This window comes from Thalassophryne amazonica, chromosome 17 (genome assembly GCF_902500255.1).
Source record: "Thalassophryne amazonica chromosome 17, fThaAma1.1, whole genome shotgun sequence".
Taxonomy (NCBI): Eukaryota; Metazoa; Chordata; class Actinopteri; order Batrachoidiformes; family Batrachoididae; genus Thalassophryne; species Thalassophryne amazonica.
In genome coordinates, this window is record NC_047119.1 from 4,593,113 (window position 1) to 4,611,605 (window position 18,493).

Here is an 18,493-nt window from a genome sequence, read left to right on the forward strand (position 1 = left end):
AAAGAACGACCTCTTATATTAATACTTTTCCTTCCGTGAGCTTTGAGTTCACTGTTCACCATGAGTCACAAGATGTGCACTTTAACCCACACACACACACACACACACACACACACACACACACACACACACACACACACACACACACACACACACACACACACACACACACAGATTTTACCCAAGAACAGAGGATGGCATGAACGGTGTCATGGGTTTTGTGAGTCAAATGCACTTGGAATCATGAGACCTGGAAATGGAAAAACCACAAGACCTCAATTACTGTAGCTGAACAAACTCTTGTCTTCCATTTCACATAAGGGTGATTCTTAGACTACGGGCACTTATTATGTCCTTTGATCATATTGTATGAAAAACAGAAAAAAGGGGAAATTTCACACCTTTATAGTTATCTTTACAATGAAAGTGTGTTAAGAACTTTGTTCTAGTAGTCTATGATGACTTTTTCACCTTTTTTCAGCATCATTATATGCAAATATTGCCGTTTTGTGCTTGTCTCACACCCAGACTTTTGATATTCAATGATAAAAATGAATGGTAAAGAAACGTTTTTTCTAATGTTTTAAAATATCTCTGAATAAAATATCAGTAAAATAATCAAAACATAATTGGGGTATTCAATGTCATACAACTGTTGTGATTTTTTAAACAAAATGTAGTTGTCCCACACTATTGCTGTAATTTCCACCACAACACTGTAATGTCCCTTTAAACAGTTTGTATGAAAGATTGTTTGGGTAGTTTCTATGGAGATAAACAGTGACATCAGAGCACATGTATATAGCACCAAATCACAACAAACAGTTGCCCCAAGGCGCTTTATATTGTAAGGCAATGGTGTGGTGGAAATTACATTTACAAGGCCAATAGTGCCCGTAGTTAAAGAATCACCCATAAACATTTCAAACTCAGCTAATTTTGAAAGTTGCTGCCGTAAAAGCTACTAAATAGTAATATGATTTATTCATATATAGAGTATAAAAACAGGTTAGACTTTTCTCTCCAGTCTTTTTCAGTCCATTCTGTTTTCTCCCTGCAGCCAATCCCCTCATTACACATTAACTCCTTGAAAATCGTAACAGTTACTAAGCAATAGAACCGATGGGGTTGGGAGAGATAATATTCTTTGACTGTTGTAGGATTGTGGAGATGATTTAGTGACACACCAATTGTCCCTGATTTAGAGGATCACTGATTCATTTAGGGACCAGGAGCCAAGGACCGTGAGTCAGGATGGGCTAATCAAGCAGCACAATGATTAAATCACTTCCTCTCTGGGGCTCATTCCAACTGCAAGAGGGCAAAAGAGAAGGAAGCAGCTTGGAAACTTTACCTCAGATTTGTGTCATAGTAAATAGTCCAAGAACAGCTTTGTGTAAATTGTAAGTATTTGTTTGTAAGAAACATGGACGCAGAGATGCTTCCATGTTTATCATCAAAGATAGCTTTGATGGTGAGCTACTAAAAAATATTTGTCATTGTTGTCATGTTTTATATTAACTTAGTACTTTGGCCTGATTCACATGCTTGCTCTGCCCTCTACTGGTGGAAAGTGGCGTTACTGCATTTCTGCAGCACTTTCCAAGCTGAAGCAGACCCATTCACGCCCACGAGCATCATGCAAGGTGTTCAACTGCACACCGGGAGCAACTTTGGCGTTAAGGATGTTGTGCAAGGGACCGTAATGACTTTTGAACCAATGACCTACTCATCACAAACTCATCACTTTAGTCTCAAGACCAGGGGTGTCCCAGATCTTTCCAGAGGTGTCCCAGATCTTTCTTATGCAGGGCTAAAAATAAATCTAGGTGGAGCACATTAGATCAAAGTACATTTTGTACAAAATTAACATTTCAAATTTAAACCTAAATTTCAGCACTTTAAATGTGTTGCAGTATTTTATTAACATGCAGATGGCAGTGATAATACAAAACATCCATATGCTTTTTTTTGCATGACATATTTTAAAGGAAAGACACCTTCCAGACAGAAGGGCATGGAAGGTGTTTTGGAAAATTAAAACAGCTGTCTTGTCCACCTTTGGAAATAAAAGTGAACTTTTTCCTTAATCTTAAAAAAAAATAAAATAATGAAAATTACCACACACACACTAACACATCAGTACTGGATACTATGTTTAAAATATTTAAATTGCACATCATAAAATGCCTCCAGACAGCCACTGCATAACTTTCTTCAGTGATGTAGTGATGGCAAAACAGGTCTCATGAAGAATTTGTTTTGTTGTTGTTGTTGTTTTTCCTGAGCCCACATGGCAGTGTCCATTAAAAACAAAGGAACTCCACAGCGGCCCATAATTTCTACATGGAAAATTGTGATCAGATATAGAACTGCAGCAAGCCTGAAAAGACTGCCAGTAGGGCAAATAAATAAATAAATAAATAAATAAATAAATCATCTTTTGCTGTAAATAATGGGTCAAATCAAAGAGAGGGCAGACCAAATGTGGCCCGTGTGCCCCAAATTAAGTGCTCCCCACCCCACAAAAGTGACTATTTAGGTTTTTTTTTTTTCTTCTTTTCCTTCTGTTGAAACAGTTATATTGGTCACAAAGACACAGACAACCACAGTATCCAGGAAACATCAGTGGGCTTTTAGACTGCCTTAATAAGAACAGAGTTTGGCTCAGGATGAAATTACACCACAGTTATCATCTCATATTTTTATAGAAGAAATACAAGTCCTACATTGATATTAAGAAACTTTTAATTACACATGGCAAAACGATTAAAATGGGTGTTTATTGAGTGGTTTTGTCTTTTTCTAGCTGAAAAAGAAGACTGTCTCTGTGCTGGGGTCTGCTGTAGAACCCAATCATACTTTTCATGGCTCAGTGAGGGATATAATTTTATCTTATTTATTATCTGGTAGTGTAATAATGGTACTTAGCAGAAATTTTGATGACAATTTTTTTATATTAATTTATTCTTTTTATTATCTGGTAGTAATAGTTTTAGTCTGCACATATGTACTATGTCTCTGTACCTTCCTTGGATTGTATGTGATTCTCATATTTAATGTTTTAATTGCTGCTAAAACATTGTGATTTTCTTTCTGGTATGAATAAGTATATCTAATCTAATCTTAAATAATAGAATCTATTTTTTTCAACACAGACCATAAAATGTGCTCTGCATTTTAATGTCTGACCTGTTTATGAAAGGCAATAGTGCAGTTAGTTTGACATTCAATTAGCCTTATGTTCAGTTAATTTTAGATTCAGTTAGTTTGATGTTCAGTTAATTTTAGATTCAGTTAGTTTGATGTTCAGTTAGTTTGATGTTCAGTTAATTTTAGATTCAGTTAGTTTGATGTTCAGTTAGTTTGATGTTCAGTTAATTTTAGATTCAGTTAGTTTGATGTTCAGTTAATTTTAGATTCAGTTAATTTTAGATTCAGTTAGTTTGATGTTCAGTTAATTTTAGATTCATTTAGTTTGATGTTCAGTTAGTTTGATGTTCAGTTAATTTTAGATTCATTTAGTTTGATGTTCAGTTAGTTTGAGGTTCAGTTGGCCTTATGTTCAGTTAATTTTAGATTCAGTTAGTTTGATGTTCAGTTAGTTTGATGTTCAGTTAATTTTAGATTCAGTTAGTTTGATGTTCAGTTAGTTTGACATTCAATTAGCCTTATGTTCAGTTAATTTTAGATTCAGTTAGTTTGATGTTCAGTTAATTTTAGATTCAGTTAGTTTGATGTTCAGTTAGTTTGATGTTCAGTTAATTTTAGATTCAGTTAGTTTGATGTTGTTAGTTTGACATTCAATTAGCCTTATGTTCAGTTATTTTTAGATTCATTTAGTTTGATGTTCAGTTAATTTTAGATTCAGTTAGTTTGATGTTCAGTTAATTTTAGATTCAGTTAGTTTGATGTTCAGTTAGTTTGATGTTCAGTTAATTTTAGATTCAGTTAGTTTGATGTTCAGTTAATTTTAGATTCAGTTAGTTTGATGTTCAGTTAGTTTGACATTCAATTAGCCTTATGTTCAGTTAATTTTAGATTCATTTAGTTTGATGTTCAGTTAATTTTAGATTCAGTTAGTTTGATGTTCAGTTAGTTTGATGTTCAGTTAATTTTAGATTCAGTTAGTTTGATGTTCAGTTAGTTTGACATTCAATTAGCCTTATGTTCAGTTAATTTTAGATTCAGTTAGTTTGATGTTCAGTTAATTTTAGATTCAGTTAGTTTGATGTTCAGTTAATTTTAGATTCAGTTAGTTTGATGTTCAGTTAGTTTGATGTTCAGTTAATTTTAGATTCAGTTAGTTTGATGTTCAGTTAATTTTAGATTCAGTTAGTTTGATGTTCAGTTAGTTTTGGATTCAGTAACTTCTCAGTTATTCACATATTCTGCTACTTGTGGAGTTAGGGACCTTCATGTCATGTCAAGTCATATCAGTTTACTCAGCTTTAGGTTATTAGTTTGATGTTCAGTTTTACTGTAGATTCACTTAGATTTTCAATTATCAAAATCAAAGTCAAAGTATCTTTATTTGTCTCCCTAAGGAGAAATTTGCCTTGGACAGAGTCTGCTACACAACAACACATCCAGTACATAGCACCCATACATTAAAAACAACACAGTAAGTCAAAGGATAAAATATAAATACACAACATTATTAACATCTTTGTGCAAATTCCGCAATACATACCCTTAAGCTATCTTCCCTGAACTATCTGCTGATTTATGAGCTTCACTGATAATGGAATAAATGAATATTTATATCGATTGTATTTACAAAGAGGAACCCTGTACCTCCTTCCTGAGTTAAGTAAAAATATATTCAGAGTGCAGAACATGAGACTCATCTGTTAAAATATTGTCAGCACATCTGAGAACTGCCTGTTCAAACAACTCTTGGGGAGTTACAGGTACCACCATACCCATGATTTTGCCAGCTATCTTAATCAGATTTAATATTTGAGTTTTTGATTTAACTGTTAAATTACAAAACCAGCTAGTAATACCATACCGTAACACGGACTCAATCGTTGCTCTGTAGAAAATCAGCATAATATTCCTACATACACCAAACAGTCGGAGTCGACAAAGAAAGTGCAAACGCTGGTGGATTCGGGCACAGACACTTGACACTTGCATGTGCCAGCTTAAGTTATTATCGATATAAACCCCCAGATATTTATATGAATTATTTTGACGTTGTGTGACTTTTGGAGTCATTGATCTCATATTCTGTTGATCTTTATGGTAAATTAGCTGTATTATCAGTTTACTCAGCTTTAGAGTGTTTTACTTTGATGCTCACTTAGTTTTACTGTAGATTCAGTTAGCTTGATATTATGTTTATTTTGGAGTCAAGTCCAAGACATATTCAGTGACTTGGAAATGTTCATGTATCCATCCCATGACTTGTCTGAAGAACAATAAAACTGATTATTTACTGGTATTATCAGCCATCACCTTGGCTTTTATATTTTTAATGACTTTATATCAAGTTGTAGAGATTTGCCTTTAGTTTCAGTTTAAAGAAGATAATTTTTGTATTTTTTTTTTTGTATTCAAAATGGCATAAACATATTAAAATGTGTGAAATACCAAATGTTCCAATACTTTTGGAGGGCAATGTCCTTATAGTATCAGTTTACTTCAGCTCTAGTGAGCTTCAGATTGAGTTTGTTTTACATCACATTGTACTGAGGAACATGGAGAACCAGTTGCATCAGCATATCCCAATGTGGGTTATACCTTAGCATCGCACTAGCTTCTTCCTTCATATTTTGGATTTGGATCAGGATCTCTGGGACACTCTGGATTCTTCCCACCATCAAAACATACATGTTCATTTGATCTTTTATCAGGAGTTGGCCAAAGGATTGATGCTTCAGTTGCTGTGCAACCTTGACTGAGTTCAAAACCACTTGAGGGTGGAGCCTGGTGTGGTGTTAAGGTGTTACCCCATAAGGGTAACACCCCATCAATCTGATCTGATCTGTCATCCTTCCTGTCAGCTTGGTGTTAAAACAGCTTCTATCCAGCTGGAGCGGACAGAAAATGGAAGGCTACCAGGATGAACCTGAAGCTGGCACAGAGTAATTTGTGAATAATTGTTTGACTGAAGACCCTTCTGTTGGGAACAATATGGTGACAGACATATTGGGGGGGCACCCACTGCCCCAGTAATCAGATTACATGTGCACCTGTCCATCCATCACCTGATGCAGACACACAGGTAGTATTAGACAATGTGGCAGCAGAAGTAAATTTAATGTATAACATGCCCTAAGTGGAAAATGACTTTCTACTGACCTCTGTAGGTCCAGTCAGAAGAGTCATTCCATGTCCTGAACAGATTGTTGTGAAAGTGTAGGAACACGGACCCACAACAGGGGGCGCAATGAACGGACAATGGAGAAGGTGAATAACAAGGTTTACTATTGTGAACCGAGCACAATGAATACAACAATCACAATTTGGGGTCGAATCCGCTGGTGTCGTGTGGGCAGGCTCGAAGGTAGGAGACGTCCGTCTCAGTCGAACCGGAACCACCCAGATCTCCTCTGCCACCGAACCCTGGAAATACTGGAACCGCCAAGTCCCGAATTCCCAGGTGGCCACTGCCTCCGCTCGTCGGATCCGGTACTGCTGGCGGGAGAGAGCAACAACACACAGGTGTGGATGCGACCGCACCCAGTAACGGAGAGGGGAGAAGCCGCCTCCACCTCTTGTCAATGTACAGCAGGAAGGTGAGTACTTATCCAAGCAATTTAGCTACCAGTAGTCAACAGTCCTGAAAAGGTTTAACAAGTTTTTAGCTGGTTGTTCAGAATATGAATGCAGAGAATGTTACCTCAGTCTTAGGCGATATCTCGGCACTGAGGTGGAGACGCCGTCCTCCTGATATACCTCTGTGCTGAGTGGAGTCAGCTGTGTCCAGTAATGGGTGACAGCTGTCACCCTGGCAGCTCTCATCAGGCGGCAGCGCCCTCTGGTGCCTGGAGCCCGCACTCCAGGCAGGGCGCCCTCTGGTGGTGGTGGGCCAGCAGTACCTCCTCTTCAGCGGCCCACACAACACAGATCTGGTCTTAATTACGATACGCAAGGCCAGACAGAGACACAGCAGGGAGACAGATCGACCTAGAACCACGTAAGTTATAGACGAGCTGTGGATGTGTATTTTTAGAATTTTATTAATACTAGTATAAATACAAAGCTTATACTGTACGTATGTTTACTCATCAATAACTGATCAATAGCATTTTTCTTGCATGGAGTTTTTCAGTGTATTTTGGATCATTTGGGGGCGCTGAAAAATCTGGTGTTAGTTTTTGCCAATCAAATCACATTTTTTGAGATATGAACATATGTCTCATATCAAACATTAAAGCTAAAGCTGCAGTCTCACAGGCCTCTTCAGTGCCATGAACCATATTACGGCTCTTCTTCACATTTCGCAAACCTGGTTTAAAAAACGATGCTTTTGAAGCTGCTTTTGTGTGTGATTAGTGGCATCAAATTTGTGAGTGAATGAGCAACTTTTGTATAATCCATCAATACGGAACATACAGATTGCAAAAAAACATGATGTGATAGAGGAAATCTGAGCTCAGATTCGGATTCAGCACCACAAAATTACAAAATTACCCTAAAACAGTTTTAAAGTCCATACAAGTTGTTTTTTTGACCAGTGTAATCGCTGTTCAATGTGGAGCTGATAATGAAACTAGAAGAGGACTATAAATATACACTCAACAAAAATATAAACACAACACTTTTGGTTTTGCTCCCATTTTGTATGAGATGAACTCAAAGATCTAAAACTTTTTCCACATACACAATATCACCATTTCCCTCAAATATTGTTCACAAACCAGTCTAAATCTGTGATAGTGAGCACTTCTCCTTTGCTGAGATAATCCATCCCACCTCACAGGTGTGCCATATCAAGATGCTGATTAGACACCATGATTAGTGCACAGGTGTGCCTTAGACTGCCCACAATAAAAGGCCACTCTGAAAGGTGCAGTTTTATCACACAGCACAATGCCACAGATGCCACAAGATTTGAGGGAGCGTGCAATTGGCATGCTGACAGCAGGAATGTCAACCAGAGCTGTTGCTCGTGTACTGAATGTTCATTTCTCTACCATAAGCCGTCTCCAAAGGCGTTTCAGAGAATTTGGCAGTACATCCAACCAGCCTCACAACCGCAGACCACGTGTAACCACACCAGCCCAGGACCTCCACATCCAGCATGTTCACCTCCAAGATCGTCTGAGACCAGCCACTCGGACAGCTGCTGAAACAATCGGTTTGCATAACCAAAGAATTTCTGCACAAACTGTCAGAAACCGTCTCAGGGAAGCTCATCTGCATGCTCGTCATCCTCATCGGGGTCTCGACCTGACTCCAGTTCATCGTCGTAACCGACTTGAGTGGGCAAATGCTCACATTCGCTGGCGTTTGGCACGTTGGAGAGGTGTTCTCTTCACGGATGAATCCCCGTTCACATTGTCCAGGGCAGATGGCAGACAGCGTGTGTGGCGTCGTGTGGGTGAGCGGTTTTCTGATGTCAATGTTGTGGATCGAGTGGCCCATGGTGGTGGTGGGGTTATGGTATGGGCAGGCGTCTGTTATGGATGAAGAACACAGGTGCATTTTATTGATGGCATTTTGAATGCACAGAGATACCGTGACCAGATCCTGAGGCCCATTGTTGTGCCATACATCCAAGAACATCACCTCATGTTGCAGCAGGATAATGCACGGCCCCATGTTGCAAGGATCTGTACACAATTCTTGGAAGCTGAAAATGTCCCAGTTCTTGCATGGCCGGCATACTCACCGGACATGTCACCCATTGAGCATGTTTGGGATGCTCTGGACCGGCGTATACAACAGCGTGTACCAGTTCCTGCCAATATCCAGCAACTTCGCACAGCCATTGAAGAGGAGTGGACCAACATTCCACAGGCCACAAATGACAACCTGATCAACTCTATGCGAAGGAGATGTGTTGCACTGCATGAGGCAAATGGTGGTCACACCAGATACTGACTGGTATCCCCCCCCCAATAAAACAAAACTGCACCTCTCAGAGTGGCCTTTTATTGTGGGCAGTCTAAGGCACACCTGTGCACTAATCATGGTGTCTAATCAGCATCTTGATATGGCACACCTGTGAGGTGGGATGGATTATCTCAGCAAAGGAGAAGTGCTCACTATCACAGATTTAGACTGGTTTGTGAACAATATTTGAGGGAAATGGTGATATTGTGTATGTGGAAAAAGTTTTAGATCTTTGAGTTCATCTCATACAAAATGGGAGCAAAACCAAAAGTGTTGCGTTTATATTTTTGTTGAGTGTATATAGCCCTTTGACCATAAGCGTGCTACAGTGGCTTGCAAAAGCATTCAGCCCCTTGGTACTTCGCACATTTTAATTTGTTTATGGCATTTTAAATACAAAAAGTAAATCAGGCTTCTCAATATAAAAAATTCTAAAATTATCTTCCTTAAACTCAAACTGAAAGTAAATCTCTACAACCTAATATAAATTAATAAAAAATATGAAAGCCAAGATGATGGGTTGCATAAGTAATGGGCCCCTTTGATATAATACCTGCAAATAATCAGTTTTATTTCCAGTTTTCTTCAGACAAGTCAAGGGATGGATACATGAACATTTACACGTCACTGAATATGTCTTGAACTTTATTTACATTAATTATGAATAAATACAAACAGTATGACACTCTGTGGTAAATCTGTGTGGAGTAGACAGTTCTCAAAAACTGAGTGACTCTGCAAGAAGGAGAACAGTGAGGAAAGCGACCAAGACACCCAGACAACACAATAGAAGTTATAGGCTTCTGTGGCTGTGATTGGAGAAATTGTGCACAGTGCATGTTTTGGATTTTATATCCCCAGTTATACAGCTTCATGATGAAGTGGAGCAGAGGAGGATTTTCTTAAAAAGAAGACCTGAAAGTTCACCTACAATTTGCCAGAAGGTACATCTGAGATGCAAGCCTAGATTTGATGTTTTAGTGAAAGAAGACCCTTGTCTATACCACTTCGTCATGAAGCTGTATAACTGGAGATACAAAACACAGAATTTACACTGTGCACAATTTCTTCAATCACAGCCACAGAAGCCTAAAACTTTTTCTGGGTTGTCTGGGTGTCTTGGTGGCTTTCCTCACTCTTCTCTTTCTTCTCCCTCAGACCCCCCCCCCCCCCACATCACAAACTAATACTTTAATAATACATTAATTCACTTTTCGTGATGCCATGATGAACTGACATGAGATTGGGTTGTTCACATTATATCTAGATACGTATACGTATACCTCGTCCTTTGGACTCAGGCTCATACAGATACATTGGGTCATGATACAGGGTGTGATACATAAACAGACATGTAATAAGATATTTATGACATATTACAACAAAAATAAAGAACAAGATAATTATCATCAACTCCATTTGTCAAGTTCCACTGGAGAAAGAACAAGGAGCCCTCTCTTCTGCTTCTTGGTCCCACTCTCTGTTTTTCTGGTGGTGTTCTTGTTCATATGACTCTCTAAAAGTCATGAGTGTCCTCTTCACTGACATCTCACAACTTCAGTGTGAGACTCAAGTTGTAGAATTCTCCCTACTGGGGAGGCTAAAACTCTCTCACCTTGATCTGACATCTTGGTTGAATGAAATGATCTGGATCCTGTATCAGGATCCTGCACTTGTCACCAGGGTAACACAAAATAGGGGTGTGTCATTGGTGGGGCCGAGAAATGGGGGCTCCTGATCAGATGAACAGTGGGGCGATACAAAGCCTGATATTTTCAATGTCATTTTTTGTATCGCCCTGTTTTAAGATTTGTATCGCCCTGATTTTATTGCCACAGTTTTCAGGGCAGTAAAGTTGACAGGACAAGTGTGTGATTTATCAGCCCAGTCTCACGATATTTTTTTTTGTCCATCCATCACGAAATGATTCAAATTTTTGTGGTGGGGATTTTTTTGAACTCACTATTACTAACCCTACTCCTACCCCCACCCTAACCATAACCACCCCCTGACCCCCCGCTGCACTTTTAATTATGTGCAGCCATCACTGAATGAATTAGAATGAATTTGTGCTGCCATGATGAAAATTTTGCACTTTTCGTAACAACATGATGAACCAATAGATTAATGTATATTTTGTGCTGCTGAATCACGACTTGCAATGAGACTGGGTTGGATTTATCAGCCCTATTTTGTCTTGTATCTCCTGAGGGCTGGTTTATGAGTATAGGGCAGATTTTTGTTGTAATATGTAATAAAATCTGGATATGAGACACATGATGTCAGCTGAAAATTGGGGCCATGAATTTGCCACATGAGTTTTTCCTCATTTCTTCATTCAACTAATCTAGAAGTAAAAGAGTGAACATTTCGTGGATAGATGATAGTGAGGCAGCTTGTGATCACTTGTTCTGTGTGTGTGTGTTTGTCTCTGGAGACAAACACTGTTCCAGTGATGCAAAGCCCAGAAATCAACCAGACGTTTTCGAGACACCTGTGTTGTGTGTTGGGGGGTTTGGCTGGATGTTTTGGTGTTTTCTTTTCTTTGCTCTCCAGGTGGTATGCAAACTGGTTTTTGTCTGTGGAGAAGGTGCTGGCAGAAGAGTCCTTCACCCTCATCGACATAATTAGCTGCACCTGTGGAGGATGTTTACGTGCAGGCCTACTGACTCGCAGCACCTGTGAATGATGCTCACGTGTAAACTTAAAGACTTTCAGCTGAAGCAGATAATGAGATGGCGTTCTGCATTTAAGCCATGAGTGGTTCAAGCAGAATTGCTGGGAACTTGAGGACCGCGCCTGGGTTTGACACATCGTGCCTGTGAAGGAGGACGGGTGAGGGACACATGCTGTCAGCACACATCAGAGGTGATTGATTGTCTGAATAAGTGTTAACAGTAATTTGGTATTTTGTTACGCAGTATATTTGAACATTGAGAATTGTGCAGCTCGCTTCTCACTGCCGTGGTGTACGGACTGATGATCCTCCACCTGTTGTGAGAAGCTGCTCATTTACATAAAGCTTAAATTCAGACCTGAATGTGTTGCTGATAGTGTGTGCCTTTGAAGGATATTTGTTGTAGCTGTTGACTTACCTCACCTTTTCCATCCTTCACAGAGTCAGTTTGTCGTATCGACCTGGGGGGGTGTTCAGCGGTGAGTCTGGGTCCAGAAGCGCCGAGCTTTAATCCATTTCGGCGCTGGAGAGTGCGCCGTCCTTCACCTCGCCAGACAAACGCACATTTATGTTGTACACCAATTATTGCACGGGAGAAAAATAAAATTGTTTTGTTTTTGGAACCGCTTTCTGGTTATTTAGCGCTGGGTTCAGTCAGACGCTGGTCGCGCTCCTCAACTCGCGTCTGCACATAACAACCTGAGCCCAGTTACATTCAGGCTTTCGCTGTGTATGAATGTAAGTTTGGCTCAACTTCAGACCCAGACTATGACCTGATACATGTTGGTTGGCTGTAAGTCTCTCTCACACACACACACACACACACACACACACACACACACACACACACACACACACACACACACACACACACACACACACACACACACACACACACCGATAGCTACTCAGCCGTGAGCAGAACCGGTCACATCATATGTGTGCATATCTTTTTTCATAGATGTGGAACCAATATCTACTTCTTTGAAAATGAAGTTGATATGTCTACTGTCTGTGCTGCTCCCAGTGACGGTCAGTATTCTCTGCTCAGCTTTGGTCACATTATAATTTCCGCTTTTGCATTTGCTTCATTGTCCAGTGTCTTATACTGATGTTTGGATGTCAAATGTTTTGTCACAGCGAGTGTGTGGAGACTTTGGCTAAAGCATCTTGTCCAACAAATGAACAGTCAAACACACACGGGAAGTAAAATCTGATTAGATGCTTGTTTAAAAGTCATAGAGGGCCCTATTTTGACAGTCTGTGGCTCACGGTTTGAAACACATAGTGCATTGGGGCATGTCCAACTTGCATCTATAGCTCTGCATGACGGCGTATTGATCACTGTACAAGTCGTTCATATAAGGTACAGATGTTCCAGTGGGCCTTTCAGATGGACCTTGCACACAAATCCCTGAATGAATGGATGTACTATGACAAATGCATCACTTTTCAAAGTAAGTAAAAAACTTCACTCTGGCAAACTGGAAATGCTCTGTTGTGCACGTTTCCCTGGGATGGAAGATAAGAATGCATAGAAAGTGATTGAACTGATTTTATGGGATTTCACATCACAATATACGATATTTGAGCTGTTTTGTATAATTCAGCTTTTTAGCTGTTACACCAAAGTTAGAGCAGATCTATCAAAGGCTGTCTGTCTGTGTGGTTCATGTGTATGTGATATCTTGATAATGACTTTATGTATCCATTTGAAATTGGATACAAAGGTACACCTCAGTAAGACCTTGGACAATGTCAACACTGGGCATCTCCATCCATCCATCCATTTTTTCCGCTTTATCCGGAGTCGGGTCACGGGTGCAGCAGCTCAAGCAAAGCCACACACACCTCCCCCAGCTCCTCCGGAGGAACCCTGAGGCGTTCCCAAGTCAGCCGAGAGACGTAGTCCCTCCAGCATGTCCTGGGTCTTCCCCGGGGCCTCCTCCTGATGGAACGTTCCCGGAACACCTCTCCAGTGAGGCATCCAGGGGCCATCCGGAAAAGATGCCCGAGCCACGTCAACTGGCTCCTTTCGACATGGAGGAACAGCGGCTCGACTCCGAGCTCCTCTCGAGTGACCGAGCTCCTCACCCTATCTCTAAGGGAGCGCCCAGCCACCCTGTGGAGGAAACTCATCTAGGCCGCTTGTACTCGCGATCTCGTTCTTTCTGTCATGAGCCAAATCTCATGACGGTCCGATACAGCAACCGCATCACTGCAGACGCTGCACCGATCCATCTGTCGATCTTACGCTCCATCCGTCCCTCACTCATGAACAAGACCCCGAGATACTTAAACTCCTCCACTTGAGGCAAGGACACTCCACCGACCTGAAGAGGGCAAGGCACCTTGTTCCGGTCGAGAACCATGGCCTCGGATTTGGAGGTGCTGATTTTCATCCCGGATGCTTCGCACTCAGCTGCAAACCGCCCCAGTGCACGCTGAAGGTCCTGATTTGACGAAGCCAACAGAACCACATTGTCCGCAAACGGCAGAGACGAGATTCTGTGGTTCCCAAACCAGACCCCCTCTACACCCTGGCTGTGCCTAGAAATTCTGTCCATAAAGATAATGAACAGACCCGGTTCTGTTCACTGGGCACGTTTTAATTGTAATCAGTCACCAGGGGCCCGATTCTTGGAAACCTTTTGTGCACAACACCTTGAAGAAGTCTTCATATACCAAGATAAACCTTTGTGTACAAGGTCGCCTCACTAAAACCTTGGACACGCTCCATGTTGGGTGTATTTCAACTGTAATTTTAGTCAGTCCCTGAAAGCTAGTGTCTGCAAGAACTCCACAAGGTTCTCATGCATTGTGATCAAACTACTCTAGATTATACCTTTGGTTCAGTATTGCTTTTTTTGCCTTCTCAAATTAAATTTGCTCCGCCTCCCTCTTGTTTTAATCCCACAGAAGGTGTTATATGGCTGGGGGGGGCCTGGCTGCCGGTTTGTTTCTGTTTTTTGGTTTTCCTCCCAGGTGGCGTGCATTTGGGACTGAGTGGCTGTGTTGCTGCGGCTGTCAGGACCTCACCCTGATCACCTGCGTCTCGTCAGGACTCACAGCTGTGGTGCATCTGGATGGATTGGAACATGTTGGCATTTAAGACTGGAGTGCACAGTGTGTATTTGCCAGAGACTCGACCTTGTGACCAGACGGGTGAGATCGTCGTCTCGGGAGCCATCTCATCAACAGCGGATGCTGAGAACGTCCAGGTTTGATGCACAGTCTGTGAAAGAGGAGGGGGTGAGGTCTCACGCTCGTCAGCACACTTCCTGAGGTACGTTAGATTTTGTGACTAACAGTTATACAGTCAGTAAATGTGGTGTCCCTCACACCTTATTGTATTGAGCTGTTTGTTAGTCATGTATCAGCTTCCACTGCAGTGGAGTTTTGTGAACGGGATGTTCCATGCCTGCAGGTTGGGAAGATGATCAGTAATCAAGCCAGGAAGTGTTTGCTGTTTGTACACCTTTAAGTGTTCTGTGTGTAGAGTGTGGACTCACATAATGGTTCCTTCTTTCACAGACTCGGTTGTTGCGGCCACCTGGGGGGTGTCGGCGGGGTCCTTGGGTCCGAAACAACTTCTGGCTCCGGACCGTTAGCGCTGCTGGGAGCGCACCACGCCAGGCCGCACCTTTTTGTTATTATATTATCACTGTTATGTATTAAATTCAGTTAGCCTTTGTACCGTGCTCTGCTTATTTCATACTGGGTCCTTCAAACGCTGGTCGGTTCTCCGAGCTGCGTCCGACACATAACAGTAGTCTCTGGCCAAACATCACGGACCCAGCGGTAGCAGAGACGGTAACGCGCCGGGAAGGCGGCAGCAGACGTTCAGTGGTTATCCGGATCAGTTGCGGGGCTCTCCGCCCGGAAGGTGCGTGTTTGAGACCCATTACTGGATACTGATTTGTGCTCTCTTGCAGCCGTGTTCCTGTGTTGTGCCTTATCCGTGGGTCGTGGTGGAGTGTGACTGGCGACGGCTTCGCGTCACACTCCGACCGGATAAGAGGTGTAAACGGGAGCTGCAAGAGTGCGTTTGTAATGGGTTCACGCACACGGCGGAGCTCTGTTAGCACGGGTCGCTGGGCTTCCTGTGTTACAGTCGTAGCCCCGTTTCCCCGGACAAAGGTAACTACTGCGTCTGTTGTATCAGCTCCGGCGTTATTTAGTTGAGCACATTTTGGTTGTGTGTTGCACACAGCTGCGCACATAAGAGCAGCTCGTTTGTTTTTTCTGTCGCCAAAGGGGTTTTTTCATTTTTTGCACTCTGGCTCCCCCTTGTGGTGACTGAATCACGTTACCGTCAAGCTCTTGAGTAGGAACAGGTGTGTTCCATTTGGTTGAGCTTGACGGTATAACTCACTGATTTGTTTTGTGTTAGTTCATTTTGTGTGGGTGTTGTTTGAGTTGGTTTTTGTGTGGGATTTTATTTTTTGTTGTTCACTATTTGTCTGGGGTTGTGACCCTGCAGCCTGTTTGACAAAGAACAAAAAAAAACAAGAACAAAAAAAAAAGGACCCAAACGACTGTGTGTTGGTCTGTTTGTTTTTCTTTTATTTCTTTTTGTTTCACATCCCCAGGGTTAGATGGAACGGTCCCCTGGGGGGTGATGGGGTGGTACTTGGGTTGTTTTTTCTCTTTGTTTTTTGTTATGCCCTCTCTTCTCCTCTGACTCCAGCCGGGTGTGCCGTAGTGTCGGCATTGCTGGAGGGGTGCAGTTAGGTTGTGCTGGGCGTTTCCCAGGTAGCCTCTGCACCCGGGAGGGGAGGGGGGGGGTTTGGGGTGTCTTTTTGTTCCCCCCCCCCCAGTTTCCGCCCTCAGGGTTTGACTGTGGTGTCCTCTGGGGGGGAAAGGGCGTTGGGTCCATCTAGCCGTGGACGGCCGAGGCTGGGTCCATTGGTCATGAGGGGAGGCGTCTCCTGGGGTTGACGAGTGGTCCTCTGGGAGGCGCTGGTAGTCCCCGTGGGTGACGTTGGATCCCAGAGGGACCTCGGCCGTGGTTATTACTCCTGGAGCTGGCGGGTGGCCCTCTGGGGGGTGTTGGTCCCTACGTGTCGTTTGGGGGGAGGAGGGGGGGTATTTTGGCATTTTTGTTTGTGAGCTTGAGTTTGGGTTTTTCTTTTCTCCCCTTCCCTGGGGTTTGATGGAACGGTCCTCTGGGGGGGGGAGGGGGGGTATTTTGGCATTTGTGTTTGTGAGCTCAAGTTTAGGTTTTTCTTTTCTCCCCTTCCCTAGGGTTTGATGGAATGGTCCTCTGGGGGGGGGGGGGTGTTTTGGTTGTTTTGTTTTATGACTAATCACACAAGTTTGGATAAAGGCTGACCGCACAGGTGTAAGAACTCCTGGCCACACCTGTGCTAAGAGACTGTCGGAGACAGGGGCAAAGATGCAGCCAGTTCAACCAGTCTGTTGGAGGATGAACGCAGACGCGGTTTCCAGCCATGGTCCCTGGAGGGGGGTGTTTCTCCTGGGCCAGGTGTGTGTGGTCGCCGGGAGGCTTCCCGTGAGGGTGGGGTACTGTTATATGGCTGGGGGGGGGGGCCTGGCTGCCGGTTTGTTTCTGTTTTTTGGTTTTCCTCCCAGGTGGCGTGCATTTGGGACTGAGTGGCTGTGTTGCTGAGGCTGTCAGGACCTCACCCTGATCACCTGCGACTCGTCAGGACTCACAGCTGTGGTGCATCTGGATGGATTGGAACATGTTGGCATTTAAGACTGGAGTGCACAGTGTGTATTTGCCAGAGACTCGACCTTGTGACCAGACGGGTGAGATCGTCGTCTCGGGAGCCATCTCATCAACAGCGGATGCTGAGAACGTCCAGGTTTGATGCACAGTCTGTGAAAGAGGAGGGGGTGAGGTCTCACGCTCGTCAGCACACTTCCTGAGGTACGTTAGATTTTGTGACTAACAGTTATACAGTCAGTAAATGTGGTGTCCCTCACACCTTATTGTATTGAGCTGTTTGTTAGTCATGTATCAGCTTCCACTGCAGTGGAGTTTTGTGAACTGGATGTTCCATGCCTGCAGGTTGGGAAGCTGATCAGTAATCAAGCCAGGAAGTGTTTGCTGTTTGTACACCTTTAAGTGTTCTGTGTGTAGAGTGTGGACTCACATAATGGTTCCTTCTTTCACAGACTCGGTTGTTGCGGCCACCTGGGGGGTGTCGGCGGGGTCCTTGGGTCCGAAACAACTTCTGGCTCCGGACCGTTAGCGCTGCTGGGAGCGCACCACGCCAGGCCGCACCTTTTTGTTATTATATTATCACTGTTATGTATTAAATTCAGTTAGCCTTTGTACCGTGCTCTGCTTATTTCATACTGGGTCCTTCAAACGCTGGTCGGTTCTCCGAGCTGCGTCCGACACATAACAGAAGGTGCAAAGTCAACACTCAGCAGGAGAGAGAAAAATACGAGCTGTATTTGAAGTAGATGACTGACTCAAGGTCTTCATTGTTCATCAACCCGATCTCAGATACAAAATCAGGTCCCAACTGTACTCAGTCTAAAGTAGTAAGAAGGTATTTTTTCTTATTTCTTTTTTGTCCGCTTGTCTGTGAGCTAATATAACTTGACGTCATGAAGATCTCTACCTTTGGTTTTACTTTTATTGAAAAAAATCTGAATTTGTCAAAACATGTAAAAGCAGTTGTAACCCTTTCAAATGAAATATCTGTGAGTCAAAATCACAATGTTTTTTTAAAGATGATTTTTTTTTGTTTGTTGTTGTTTTTCCTCTTC